This window comes from Crotalus tigris, unplaced genomic scaffold, assembly GCF_016545835.1.
Source record: "Crotalus tigris isolate CLP2741 ecotype Arizona unplaced genomic scaffold, ASM1654583v1 scf7180000017792.2578787, whole genome shotgun sequence".
NCBI classification, from domain to species: domain Eukaryota; kingdom Metazoa; phylum Chordata; class Lepidosauria; order Squamata; family Viperidae; genus Crotalus; species Crotalus tigris.
Genome location: NW_024096639.1, coordinates 691,343 through 706,313, shown reverse-complemented (window position 1 = coordinate 706,313; position 14,971 = coordinate 691,343). Strand labels below are relative to the sequence as shown.

At 37.2% G+C, this 14,971-nt stretch overlaps 1 protein-coding gene across 2 annotated transcripts in view; it reads right to left on the bottom strand.

Annotated features, from left to right (window-relative positions):
- Positions 1 to 14,255, bottom strand: part of PXYLP1 (2-phosphoxylose phosphatase 1) — a 61,192-nt gene extending 46,937 nt beyond the window's left edge. Inside the window, exons 1-2 of one of the 2 annotated variants that reach the window (XM_039342468.1) lie at positions 14,028 to 14,255; positions 13,589 to 13,648 (exon numbers count right to left, since the gene is read on the bottom strand). The gene's annotated coding sequence lies outside the window, so the exon portion shown is untranslated. The remainder of the gene's footprint in view (positions 1 to 13,588; positions 13,649 to 14,027) is intronic. The other variant, XM_039342467.1, reaches the window with a different exon arrangement.
- Between the last annotated feature and the right edge of the window lie 716 nt (positions 14,256 to 14,971).

Sequence of the window (14,971 nt, the reverse complement as noted above, 5' to 3'; positions counted from 1 at the left end):
CTATATCGTCGAGTCTCAATATTTGAGTGAGGGTACTTATCAATACTTCTATCTGGACCAAGTTCTCTTTCCCTTCTTCCAATATCATCTGTAGTGTAGTGTAGACAGTTTGTTTCCGTGTTATAGTCAGAAGTTGATTATCCACAATTTCACTATTCTCAGTAATTCATATCTGAAAGTCAGTTCCTGATACTTTTAACACTGCAAGTGTCTCAGTTAGAGTCATTCTTTGATCTTCAAATTCTCCATAAAGTGTAGATTAACATCCATTTGCTCAGTGACTTTTTCCTCTGTCTCTGTAAGTTGTGTATATTGCTGCATATAGGCCTCTCTAGAGCTAGTTCCTTGACCTGTAGATTGATCCATTAGGATTTGAGATTCAATTTGTGGTTCAGAGATGTCATCTTTAATGTTTCTCCAAGATTTCATATATACTGTTGCTTCCAAAATTGCTTCTAAGTTCAAATCAAGCTGTGGATGAAATTTCTCCATTTCAGTGGTGAGATAGTCTTTTACTTTTTTAGAAGAGGCTATATTTACTAACAATCAACACATACAAACAGTTAGGATTTATCCATCTCCACATTACTAGTGGAGCAACTTCACCACCCAGCTGTTTCATATCATTTATCTTTTCGCTTTTATCATCATTTGAAGGTCGAACCCAACCTCAAAAATCAAAGAGGAAATATAGTTGCAGTAATAGTTTTCACCACAAGATGCCCTCAGTAAGCTGTGAAATCTCTTTTTCAGCTTCCAATAAAGTTTTTTTTTTCAAACAATAAAGATTTATCCCTTTAAAAAAATAAATCCAAGAAATAGGAAAACAATATTCTCCAGCTTAGACAATAGATATAACAATAAAGTTCTTTGATAGGGCTTTTTCCAGTGACCAAAAATAAAAATAGTCAATAGGAAGTTAACTTTTTTTTTCTTTTGTTCTTTTGCTAAAGCTCTCTTTCCCGGATAAACAAAGGCAGCTCTTTCAAAGCAGGGAAATAGTTCCAGAAGACTTTTAACAGGAGAGTAATTAGGGCAAAAGGAGAGAGGGAAAAGTCTCACCTGGATCATCCACAGTGGTTTCTTAATGCTTAGGTGTTCTTTTGACTTTCGGCTGGTGTAGCTAAATGATCGGCCATGTTAATGGCCGATCTTTTCTCCGTCGGCCCTGAGGAGCTGCCTCGGACCAGAGAAGGAGCTGCCGCCTCCCCCCGCGATTGACAAGAGTCCTCCTCATCAATAGTCGCCCCTCCAGGGCGACTTTTCAACCCGATTAAGGGTCTACCGGCAGAAGAAAAGCAGCCAGCGAAGAGAAGAGTCTCTCCGTACAACTGCACACACTGCAACCCAGAACCGGAAGCCATACTGAAACTCTTATTGGAAACTACACACAGTTTAGTGTATATGCACGGCATCTAAAAATATCTTTAAAAAACTTTAGGAAAGATTCTGACAGCTCCTGAATTCTCCACCATCAGGACAGCAAGTATGATAACCATTGTGTAGTAATCTTTTGCTGACACAGTAGGACTGTTTTATTTCATAAGCTTATGTAGTGGAGCTAGGGAAAAAATGTGAAGGATGACCAGAGAACATTTTTTCCAGAATATTCTCATATGTACTAGCCTGATTACTAAATGGGAAAATGTAGTAGAATGTGAAATGTGAAGCGATAGTCAGGATACATAAACTGCAGCCTCCTTGCCAATCTAGATGCCCGCAGAATCTGAATTTGAACAGAGGTCTTGTCTCAAGCATGGATTTTAGCACATATCCTCAATCCTTACCCTTTTAAAGACAGAAAAACAGATTTATTTCTTTAAAGGACCAAAGCAAAATTCTGGAGAAAGAGTGCAAGAGCCTTTTGGTACCTGACTTGAGAAAGCAAATGTGAGTACTATCTCTCCATCAGCTGTATTGAATAAATATAATTATTCCAAGAAACTAGAGGAGTCAGGAGACAAAGAAGCAGAGAACTTTAATTTGGGATTTAGGCTACCTTTAAAATTTAGATGGCACAGTGATTAAAAAACAGTATTGAGACTAACTCTGCCACAGCCAGGAGTTCGATATTGACCAGCTCAAGGTTGACTTAATCTTCCATCCTTCTGAGGACCCAGATTGTTGGGGGCAATATGCTGACACTGTAAAGCGCTATAAAGCTCTATGAATAAGTATATGTCTAAGTGCTATTGCTATTGTTATTGCTACATGTTGCATCCATTTTTTAATTTTTTCATCTCTGTGTGCAACATTATTCTGATTCTGATTTTTTTGCACATGTAGGGCATTCTGTGTGATTTCAGGCTGAGTTCAAGATTTACTTTTCTTTTTTTGGGAAGATGATATATAACTTAAAAGTTCTATCTCTCCGAAGTTGCTAATTATAACAAAGTATCATTATCTTTTAGTCTGCACATATCTTATATAATAGGCTTCATATACATTTTGAATTTATTTATTAAAGTTTTATTTTATTCCCACTTTGACTGTCAAAGTAGGGGTAATGCCCAGTCACATATATTTACACTATAAGAACTGGAACTGCATTATAGAAATTATTTTTCCTGTTTTATGCTTGATTTGCCAGAAAGCCAGTATATAATGTAGAATTCCTACAGTATATTTCTCATAAACTAAGATTAGGGGGGAATGCTAGATGAACTATTCATCAATATAGGTAGTTGCAGCAGTAATTACATCACGCAGGAGGCAGGCTTAGTTTAGACTCACTAGCTTCTGGAAAAACTTATCTGGATAGGATTAACTCTTAAATATTAATATCCCATAATAATTTGTCCTATATCATCAGTATACTGTTATTGCTTTTAAAGGCTATCCTTTTGGTTCCAATGCATTTATTAGAACTGTTCCCCAGAGTATCATTGACTGTTTCAGAAATACACTATATCCATCCATATTATTTTCTTTTAATAGTCATATTTAGAGAGAGACAATTAATCTACTAAAGGCATCCTACTTATAATTGCCGACAGACCACATAATTGTCGTACATAGATGACTGTAGATGTATGAATCAAGTCAAAATAAGATCATTATTATTTCTATATTCATACAGAAGGCCAATTGATTGCGAAGAAAATATTAATGATTATAGATCAAGGAAATAAAAGTCAGTTTGGTCCAGTAAATAAGGTACTGAATTAGAAAGGGGAAAGCCCTAATTCTAGTCCCATGAAAACAACTGCAGGACTTTGGGCCAGTTGCCACTTTTCATTTAGGAAGAAAGCAATGGTAGACTATTTCTGAAAATGCTACCTAGAAAAGTACATGATCCTTGTAGTTGCCAGGAGTTTGATTTGCAGGCAAAAAAGAAAAGAAAATTTACAAATTTTTCTAGTTAGACATTAACAGTTTAATTTTTTCCTACTGCAACAGAACTTAGACATTGTGTTCTATGTCATCATTCTGGTTCTATGCCAATATTGCATACTCATCTTAAAACAGAATTTAGGACACCTATAGTCAAAAATGTATTTCATTCCAGTTGTTTCTATTGATGCATACTATCAAAGGAGGATCCTTATAAATATCACTCTATAATTCATATTCATGATTCATCAACATGATTAAGAAAAAAAGCATATCTCAGGGAATAAATACAGTTAAATCAAGTACATCAGACATTATATTCCAAAACTATAATAATATCTCAGGTTAATAAATTCAACTTAAAAACAGTTATAAGCTTGTTCTAAGAAAGTGGAGTTATTAAAAAAGGTAATAAGCACCATATTATATGGATTCATGTTTCTAGTATGATTTGAGAAAAAGAAACACAAACAATGTAAATGGAAAGAAGAAGTTCCTCCTTTGAAGTAAAATATCATTATTTTCAAATTTGTTACCAATCTTCCACTTTCATAATAAAGTAACTTTGTAGCAATCTGAACAACATTTTTCATTAATTCTCGCATATTCATATCATACAATAAGTGAGATTGCCATTTAAGATTAAGTCTAGAATCGCATTCCTTTCACATTCTTTTTAATGGCTAAATACTATAGAGATGCCATTTAGAAGTTGTCATATGCAGATTATACATTCTAAATTTCAGTTCTGAGCTACCTGAAATGTCAGTATCAGTAAGCTGCATGCACAGATAGTCCTTGACTTAAAACCACAATTGAGCCCAAAATTTCTATTGCTATGCAAGACAGTTGTTAAGTGAGTTCTACCTCATTTTACAACTCTTCTGGGCAGTTGTTAAGTGAATCACTGCAGTTTTAAGTTAGAAACATGGTTAAGTGAATCTGGCTTCCCCATTGACTTTGGTTGTCAGATGGTCACAAAAGATGATAACATGACCCTGGGACACTAATCACATGACCATGGGGATGGTGCAACAGTCATATGTGTGAAAAAATATTCTTAAGTCAATTTTATCAGTGTCGTTATAACTTCAAATGGTCACTAAATGAATGGTTGTAAGTTGAGGACTACCTGTAATGTACTATAGGTTGTTTTGTATCCTTAATATCTCAGAGCACTTCCAGCACAAACTCATATATTTAAAGGTATTCCTCTTCCTCATGATTCCATTTTCCTTTCTCACACTATTATCTGTATTTGCATTTCTCATCTTTAGTCACGATGTCCCATAAATAAATCTCCTATAGATTCAAAACCCTATAAAATACCTTGTATGCACCAGGCACCTTCAATTAAACAATATCATCTCTCTGGACCCCAAAACACTTTCTCTGTAGCAGTCCCCTCTGAAATTAGGTTCACTCTGAGATCCAGGCAGTGCCCATTGTGCTGTGGAAATCTTTTCATCCAGACTTTCCATGGGATATAAGGTAGACATCGCACTTCATTGTGCTTACAATGTATCTTTTTTAAATATATTTTCTTCTTTGTTGTGAGCTATCTAGAGTCATTAAGAATATAATGATTTATCATAATAAGATATTATGTTTATTATGATTATCTCTTTGTGTAAGAAAAATAATAAAATACCCAGTTGCAAAAGGACAAAAAGCTTTTTTTTTTTTTTTGCAGATAAAAATTCAAAAGTTATGATACAAAGGACTAAAATAACAATAACAAAGCAACCTAAAGAACATTCTTAGGACCATGTTATATTTTTTCATAGTACATCCTCTACAGTTCTGGAATCAAAATTTCAGGGTTCTTTGAAGATTAGCCTAATGCAAATTATATTTCCAATTTTGAGAAAAGATTCAATACACAAGTAGAGGGAAATTTCTTATGGTAAATACACGTAAAATGTGTGGTGTTTTAATATAGCTGAAGAGTAGCCATATTTCTTATAATGGCAAAGCAACATAAGGATTATATAATAATTTGAAAGTATTATTTAGTAACTGGATTCCGAAAATACCAAGCTTTAAATCTTTTTCTAAGAATTTCTGTTTTTTTTTTTCAGCTGACAATAGAGTCATGTCTATGATCAAGTAACTTGTTCAAGCTGGCCTTCTCATCTTATGATTCTATACCTGAAATTCAGAATCCTGAATTCCTATATATGAAATATAAACATATCATAAATCTCCTGAAAAGCTGCTTTTAAAATCTAGTGAAACATATTTTAAATGTTCATTTCCAAAGGCTCCTCTGTGATTTCCTTTCATCTTTGTTTTATAAGCTACTGAATAAAGTCCATTGTTTCATTTGCACTATGGAGAGCGCAAATTATTGGGGAAAAAGTTGGACGATTAAGGAAAAAAGTTGGGAGTTGGCCATTTTCTGTAATAAAAAATATTTGCAGTTTTTGCCTACAGTAGAATAAGTGAAAGGTTAATGTAATTCAGCTTTATTTTAAATCCTGAAGAGATCACAAGTATAAAATTTAAGAGATTTTGTTTTTGTATAATTCAGTAATAAGAGGCTTCAGAATCAAGAAAATGATTAGGAAAAAAGATAAAAAATGAGAACACGCTATGTTTTTTCTGCTACTTTGATAAAACATAATAAACATATTAGCCAAGAAATGAGACACAGAAAATGATGAGGTGATTCCTTTTTCAAGCTTTGAAAAACCATTTCATCTTTTTATGATTAAAATGAGAAAAACAGTTATGCTATTGTAAACTGTAACTTCAGAATTTTTTTTCCTCCAAATAGGTTACTAACATAATCCACTATCACTGTTGAACAAAAATAATGTATAGTAATGCAAATCATTTTATATCACACAACAGAAATTTAACAAATTCTACCTGCATTACCTGACCCACTTCAAGGTTGAAAAATTACCCAAACTGAAGGAGAATGCCTGAACAAATTAATCCAAGAGGGAAGGAAAAGAATGGAAAGTTTGATAGAGATCAAGCAAAAATTGATCAATAAAATGGCAAAGAGAATTATGTCCATTATAATTGTAGTAAAACAACTTGTCAGTCTATGTTTGATTTGGAACCTTATACTAATTAAATGTTCGTCAAAGCAGCAGTCTGTGAAAAAAGAATGCACAGCATAAGATCGATTTTCCATTGCAGCTGTTAATATCACTCAAAATATATCTGAGATAGAATGTTTTTTTTCTTTGTCTCTTTTCCAAGACAAACGCAATCTCAGGAAACAAGGTATTAATCAAGGGTCTAGTTTTTGCTCTTCAGGTGAAACTGGTAAGAAAGAGTTAAGTAATTCAAAGTAAAGCTTCCTTCAAGTTGATCTGAATAGAATAGAATAGAATAGAATAGAATAGAATAGAATAGAATAGAATAGAATAGAATAGAATAGAATAGAATAGAATAGAATAGAATAGAATAGAAGCTGGAAGGGATCTTGGAGATCTTCTAGTCCAGCCCCCTGCTTAAACAGGAGAACCTATACCATATCAGACTGTCTAGCCCAGGGGTAGGCAACCCAAAAGACTCAAAGAGCCAATTGGACCCATTTCCCACTAAAAACAAAACACCAGGAGCCGCAAAACCCTTTTAATATCTAAAATGAAGATAACACTGCGTATATCCCTTTTTACCTTTATTATAGGTGTCTGTGTGTGTGTCTGTGTGTGTGTGGGTGCGTGTGTATATATATATATGTGTGTGTTTTCTGAGGTTTTCGCGGGTGTTTGCATGTAGGTCTTTGGTTATTCGGGTTTTCTCCCACATAAAATTGGAAGTATCTTGGCGACGTTTTGATGAAGTCCCATTCGTCGTCTTTAGGCTGGTGTTTTCAGCTTCGTGCTTTGAGGAGCACGAAGCTGAAAACACCAGCCTGAAGACGAATGGGACTTCGTCAAAACGTCGCCAAGACACTTCCAATTTTACGTGGGAGAAAACCTGAATAACCAAAGACCGACCTACCTACCTACCTACCTACATACATATACACACACACACAGAGAGAGATAAAAAAAGGATATATGCAGTGTTATCTTCATTTTAGATGTCAAAAGGGTCTCTGTGTGTGTGTGTGTGTCTCTCTCCCTCCCTCTGTATCTGCCCTTGGTCTGTCACTCCTCTTCCCCCACTCTCTTTCTTTCTCTCTCTCTTTCTCTCCCCCCCCCTCTCCTATCTGCTTCTCACCTGGCAAGCTGGCTTCAAGCTGTTCTCCAACAAGCTCAGGAGTAGGCAACCTTGGCTCTTTTATGACTCATGGACTTCAAATCCCAGAATTCTTGAGTCAGCCTAGCTGGGCTAGCTAGCTCTCTCCTGCCCTTCCTGCTTCCTGCAGAGGCGCAGCAAAGGGAGGAGCTCCGCCCGATAAGCTTTTCAGCTCCTCGGAGAACACTGTGAGTGCACTCTCTTTTACACATACACACACAAACCCCCCACACACACACACACAGAGAGAGAGAGAGAGAGAGAGAAGCAGGGAAGCGCCTCTCTCTGTCTCTGTCTCTCTTTGCAAATGGCAGAGGCTGGGAGCCACAGGGGAAGGCTCAAAGAGCCGCATGCGGCTCCGGAACCGCAGGTTGCTGACCTGTGGTCTAGCCACTTCTTAAAAATCTCCAGTGATGGAGCACCCACAATTTCTGGAGGCAAGCTGTTCCACTAGTTAATTGTCCTCACTGTCAGGAAGTTTCTCCTTAATTCTAGGTTGCTTCTCTTTTTTTCAGTTTCCAACCATTGTTTCTTGTTCTGCCCTCTGGTGCTTTGGAGAGTAACATAACCCCCCTCTTCTTTGTGGCAGCCCAGGTGGCGCAGCAGTTAGAGTGTAGTACTGCAGGCCACTTTAGCTGACTGTGTTCAGCAGGTCAGCGGTTCAAATCTCACCGGCTCAAGGTTGACTCAGCCTTCCACCCTTCCGGGATAGGTAAAATGAGGACCCAGATTGTTGGGGGCAATGTAAATATATATACATTGCTTACTGGTGTACACCACTTAGAGAGTGCTTGCACTTAAAGCGGTATATAAGTCTCATAAAAATAAATAAATCAAATAAATAAATCAAATACTGGAATACTGCTATCATGTTGCCCGTTTCTTCTTTTCTTTAGACTAGCCAAACCCAATTCCTGCAATCGTTCTTCATATCTTTGTCTCCAGGCCTTTAATCTTAGTTACTCTTCTCTGAATTTTTTCCAAACTCTCAACATCTTTTTTGTGATATGGTGACCAAAACTGGCTGGAATATTCCAGGTATGGTCTTACTAGGGTTTTATAAAGTGATACTGATACTTTGTGTGATCTTGATTCTATGCCTCTGTTTATACAACCCAGGATTATATTAGCTTTTTTGGCTGCTGCTGCACACTGCTGGCTCAGGGTTAAGTGATTGTCCACTAGGACTCCAAGGTCCCTCTCACAATTGTTTTTGAGCCAGGTCTCACCTAATCTGTACTTAAACTTTTGATTTTTTCTGTCTAAATGCAAAACTTTGGTTTTCTCCACATTGAAACTCATTTTGGACAGGGCCCATTGTTCACATTTGTCAAGATCTTTTTGGATCCTGAGTTTGTCTTCTGGGGTATGGGCTACTCCTGCCAGTTTGGTGTCATCTGCAAATTTGATGAGTTCCCCTTCAACTCCCTCGTCTTAAGTCATTTATGAAGATATTGAAGAGTACTGGGCCTAAGACGGAACCTTGTGGTATTCCACTGCTTACTTCTCTCCATGTGGATGTAATACCATTGAGGACTATTCATTGAATACGGTTTGCCAGCCAGCTACAGATCCATCTGGTGGTAATGTTGTCTATGCCACCTTTTTCTAGCTTACAAAGGAGTAGGTTGTGGTTTACCTTACCAAATGCCTTACTGAAGTCTAAGTATACTACGTCCACAGTATTTCACTGGTCTATTAGTTTAATCACTTTATCAAAGAATTGGCATGATCTGTTTTTGACAAGCCAGTGCTGGCTACTAGTTATAACTTTGTTTGCTTCTAGCTGTTTGCAGATCTGTTTTTTTATTATTATTATCTTTTCCAGGTATTGATGTTAGACGGATTGGTCTGTAGTTTCCTGGGTCCTGTTTTTTTCCTTTCTTGAAGATGGGAACCATATCAGTCCTTTTCCAGTCCTTGGGTATTTCCCCGGTGCTCCAGGATTTTTGAAAGATATGGTGCAATGGTTCTGAGATAACATCTGCCAGCTCCTTCTGGGATGCAATCTGTCAGGTCCTGGTGATTTATATTCGTTAAGGTTGGATAGGTGTTCTCTTACCATTTTCTTATTTTAATTCTTAATTTTAATTCCTGGTGAGTTCATGGACATATCCATGTAATTTGCTTGGCAACAATACAGAAGAGATTTACCATGGCTTTCTACCATTTTCTTTCCAATACAGCCAATGGAATTCCTAGTGGTTTCCCATCCAAGAAACAACCAATCTCAACACAGATTACCTTACAAATTGTGATGGAACATACACCGGGGGGGGGGGATTCCAGCAGGACAATGAAGGTTTTTCAGGGAGGCAGCACAATCCAGAGAAAAGCCCAAATTAAAAAACTGAGCAGTGTGTATTGGGGAGGGAGGAAGTAGTTCAGGGAGTCATATCCTATACATCTCCCAGGGGTTACCTATTGGGTTAGAAAGTTATATCTGCACTGTAACAAGATTCTATCCATTAGGTATAAGCAAATAAATAACTAGACTCATATGGATTGCACTAGGTAGTCTTTGGGCCTACGCTTGACACAAGCCCAATCAAGGCTGTCATAGAATGCTCCTTCCTAAAACAATAAATACAATTATAATAATAAAAAGAGCTAACATGGAAATTAATCAATCAGCCAAGATCCAAAATCATTTTATTTACAAAGGGAAAGCCAAATGAAGAAATAAAAATGTAAATCTAGTTCTTGGTTTACTATCCAGTGCCTTTCAGGTTTCTTGAAGTTCATTTCCTACAAGCACCTGCTATCATGATTAAAGGAAAGGAATTGTATAGGTAGTAGTTAACGTCTAAATGATACTGTATTATTATTTTTTTGTTATATGCATTGTAAGATACCAAATAACTTGATGCTGATTTAAGAAAGTCAGCTTTAATAAAGGTTGTTGTTAATTGCGAAGTCGTGTCCGACCCATCGCGACCCCATGGACAACGTTCCTCCAGGTCTTCCTGTACCATCTTCTGGAGTCCATTTAAGTTCACACCTACTGCTTCAGTGACTCCATCCAGCCATCTCATTCTCTGTTGTCCCCTTCTTCTATTGCCCTCAATCTTTCCCAGCATTAGGCCCTTTTCCAGTGTTTAATAAAGGACTGGCATTTAAATGTTTCATGAAAATAGCACAAAAACAAGCATTTTAAATTATTAAAAATTTTAAAATTAGCTGAATGATAGTCTCAAATAAATGAAACAACTATGTTTAGAGTTTGTAAAAGGAATTACCACAGCTAAATTGCTATTGCAATGCATTTCTAAGAATCTGCTTTGTAAATCATTTTAAGCATATATTCACAAGTATGCTCAACAACTTCAAAGGTCTAATAACTATGCATAGTTATACATACTGTACATATCCTTGAGAGTATTAGGATACTTCCAGGAGAATCTTCTAGCATTACTGTTCAAAAAGCATTGTGAAGAAATTCTGTTTTTTCTTTCATGAGGAAATATGAAAAGAATATAAATGGGGGACATTGCCTGAAACTGATATTGATATCTATGAATAAGGAATAAAGAAGGGTGACTGAACAATAAGTGTCTTAATTGGTTATAATTAAGTAATTTCCTCGGGTAAACGTGATTTATTACAGAATTCACACTGTATCACAATGAATAAAGGTAAATAAATAGGAAATCACATTAGACTATTTAAACAGAGAATATGTGAAATATGTTCTCCAGTAGTGGCTTCCAACTGCTTTGAAAAATTATAATGATTAAGGCTTGACTTGCTATCCAGTAAAACCTACCTACTTTTTACCCTAATCCTCCTTTCTGTTACTGAATGAGACATTCAGAATAAAGACATTTATCAATTCTATTGTAGACATGAATTTGTAGGCATGAAACAGAACAAGAAAGAAAATTAGATGATAATATGGTCTGAATTACTTCAAATTATAGTACCATAGTGATATCATATTTTTAAAAATGTTTCCAGGGATCTTTAAAAAACAAAAAACAGCACATTCTGTTTTGAGAGGAAACTATTTCTGAATGCTATTCCATATAACATCTTCTATATAGAGCCCATATCATAAAGACAAATGTTAAATCAGAACAGATATAGTCTAGTCCAGGCGTGTCAAACTGCCGGCCCATAGGCCGGATGCGTCATGCCAAAACTGCGCCAACCCCATTGCTGGCAATGGGAAAAAAGTCGTGATATGTTGCGACACGTCATGTGACGTCACAAGTTTGACACCCGTGGTCTAGACCATTCCCTGTAGTAAAAAATAACACAATCCATAATCCCATCGTTCTTGTTCAGCATAAATATATATAATAGTTCTTAGAAGCACTGCCAGACAGAAAGTGTTAGTCATATGTTCAGCACAATAATTTTTATCAATTGCAAGGCTGTTTACTTTCATTACTACATCTACTGAGTCCATTGATTTCTTCTAAGACCAATAAAGGTTTTGAAACATGAAGCAAAGCTAAAAGCAGGAGCCATACAATCTCTTTTTGAAAGAGTAGCACAACCTGAACTGTGTCACTCACTTTTAAGTACTTCCAACAGCTTTTTTGGACTTTTGCACCAAGTCCACATATATATGAAAGGTGTCACTGGTAATGGATTGTAACTTGAGGACTGTAGCTTGGAAGCAAGGAGCCTAGGCAGACAGTGTCATGATCAAACTACTGTACATGTGCCTTCAATGCACAAGGCCAAAAGACTTTAAATCTCTGGATCTGATAAAAATATAGTTTAATTCCTAGCTCTTATAGTAACTTTATTTCCTAATTTTAGATTCGTATCTAGTCTAGTTTTGTCCCTGAGTCTTAACATAGCTACTACCAAATGCATGTCTGGGCTTCTAGAGAGTTTATACTTTGGACTTTAGTGAAACTCAGTCATCCTGATTGAGGAAATCTTTGTATGGTTCAAAATAACAAAATAACAATAATAATCCATCCATCCAAACATTTCTTTGTTAATAAGGAAATGGGTGATTTGTGTTATCTTTCTTTCCACATCATTTTTTTTCTATTTTATCTATCAATCTATATCTCAGGTATTAATGAAGGTTGATTTGAATAATTTGATATTTTAAAAAACATAATTTTCTCTGTGCCAGTGATATATCATGAAATAAATTACCCCTGGAATTAAAGCAAGAAGCCTTAAAGATTCAAATTTTGCCATAACTTCAATACCACTGTTTCAGTTTTCTTGTTTTATATCTCTTATTTTATATGAGTGATACCTTTACTATCCTTCATAAGCTGCCCAGAACCATTCAGAATGGGTGACATACATATTTTTATATATTTAAATAAAACTCATTTTTATATAGAAACAATTTAGGTGTGATAGATGGTAATAGAAATTACTTATATTCTGAAACTTCAGACCCAAGAATATCAATCACCTCAATGAGTAAACTGAGGAATAAAAACACAACTAAGCTATAGAACATGAGTCCTTATCATGAAATTACTTAACCCAGTTAAAACAAAAAGCTTTTGGATACCATCAATAATGAAGTATTTATTAAAAAATAAACATTAAAAATAAACTATTACGCTATAGTTTATAGCTTAAATGATTTTCCTGCAAGAGACAAAGTATCCTGCAACCATGGCATTGATGGGATTCTGAATAAATATTTGCTCCCTATCAGATACTCATTGCATAATTTCCCGCTTGGCAAATCTTAATACTTAATAATTAATACAAATCTTAATGCTACATCAGGAAATTCACAATAACCTGGACATGACACCGCTGCAGAGTATGTCAATTAAATACTAATTTGATTATTTTATATTCACTTGGGTTACCTATACCCAAACTGAATGTAACTTACATTTCTTGAGTCAATTGTAGTAAAATATGAATATATTTCATGAAGGCTTTTATACCATAGTAAGGCAATTTGGGATATGCAAAGGGTGGCAGACAAAGAGGGTTCAGTGCAGGCAACGATAAAGTCCACCCGCAGTGATCCGATAGTCTACGAAGTATCACTAGAAGTGCGGAAGGATGCGCTTTTCTTGGTGCTTTTTCTCCACCCAACCCGTAGTACCTGTGGAAGGAGATCCTCACCGGGTAAGAGATAAAGATGAGCTACGTGGGAAAGATGGATCTGCAGAAAAGAAACAGGCGGTTTGGATTTCGCATAATAGAGCATACCAGTCTCCTAGTCAGAAAACAATGAAACAGATCGGAAGCAAGGGAACGCGTAGCCGCAACTTGGCACAGCGGACAGAAAGCGGCTGCCTCCGGAGGCGTGGGAAAGAAGGAACTGCCGCCACGCTGGAGCCCAAACAGAGCGGCTGCCTTTGCGCTCAGCTGGAACGGAATTGGCCAAGCTATTCTGCTTCGTGGCTGCGGTGGGACGGGCGAAGGGAAAAGCCGTCGATGAAATGTCTAGCCGAGCCAAAGGATGGCGGGCACCGACTATTCGCATTCCAAGAAACGAAAAGGACCTCGAGTATCGCACTTACGCTTCGGCTTCTGCCTACCTCTTTATAGGTGCCTTCCTCGCTCAAGATAGGATCCGGCGCCGCTCAGCCAGCGCCGCCGCTTATACCAGGCAGCTGCTCGTTCCCGCCCTCCCTTCCCGGCTCGTGGTTTTCGGCTTTCTGGTCCGCCGCCGCGGCGCGAGCATTAACTTGAGGCAGCCTTGTTGCTTTGCGCGCTGAGCTTCGCCTCTTCCTCCCTTCCATTGGTCGTTTTCCAAACTCCTCGACAGCGCCCCCTAGTTTTCATCCACGCCGTGGCAAAGAATGACGTATGCTTCCGCGATTCCCTTTCGCTTGCTTTTGTCAGAGATTCCTCGCGTGAAAAAAGGGGAAGGCGTGTTACGCCAAGATTGGTCCGTACAGGCCCTTGTCTGCCAAGGCGAAAGTTCCTGCTTTATGACGCGTCAATGCTGAGGCGTCATTTTAATACAATAGTTTGGCACAAAGTAGTTTAATCCTTGACGTTGAAGAAGTGGGCGGAGAAAGAGAGATGGACAACGTGGACAAAAATTGGATTAAAAACATGTGGGAAGTCAGCCACCCAGAGAAGAAAATATTAAAAGGATATAGGTTATATTTCTATAGAAAAGGATATATTTCCTCAAAGGATTTTGAAGAGGCAGGAAAGCATGCCCAGTTTTCTTAATAGCCCCAGGTCTCCCTCTTCCAAGCAGGGACCAGCTCTATAGAGATGCAGATGTAAATCCCGGAAGGTTGGAGCTAGAAGTTTAGGAAGACAAAGACACCTAAAATCTACATACCCCACCCAAACTCTAAAACAGGACATAATAGGATTAACCCACAAAGGGCAAACCCAGACTCAATTCAGAATACATGACACAGGAAATAGCCTCAAACAGGAATTCACTCCGACCAAAAGGTTCAAGAGGGTCTAAAAACCCACTTACTATATGTGCTCAGCTCTTTTTTTTCCCCTCTTTCTT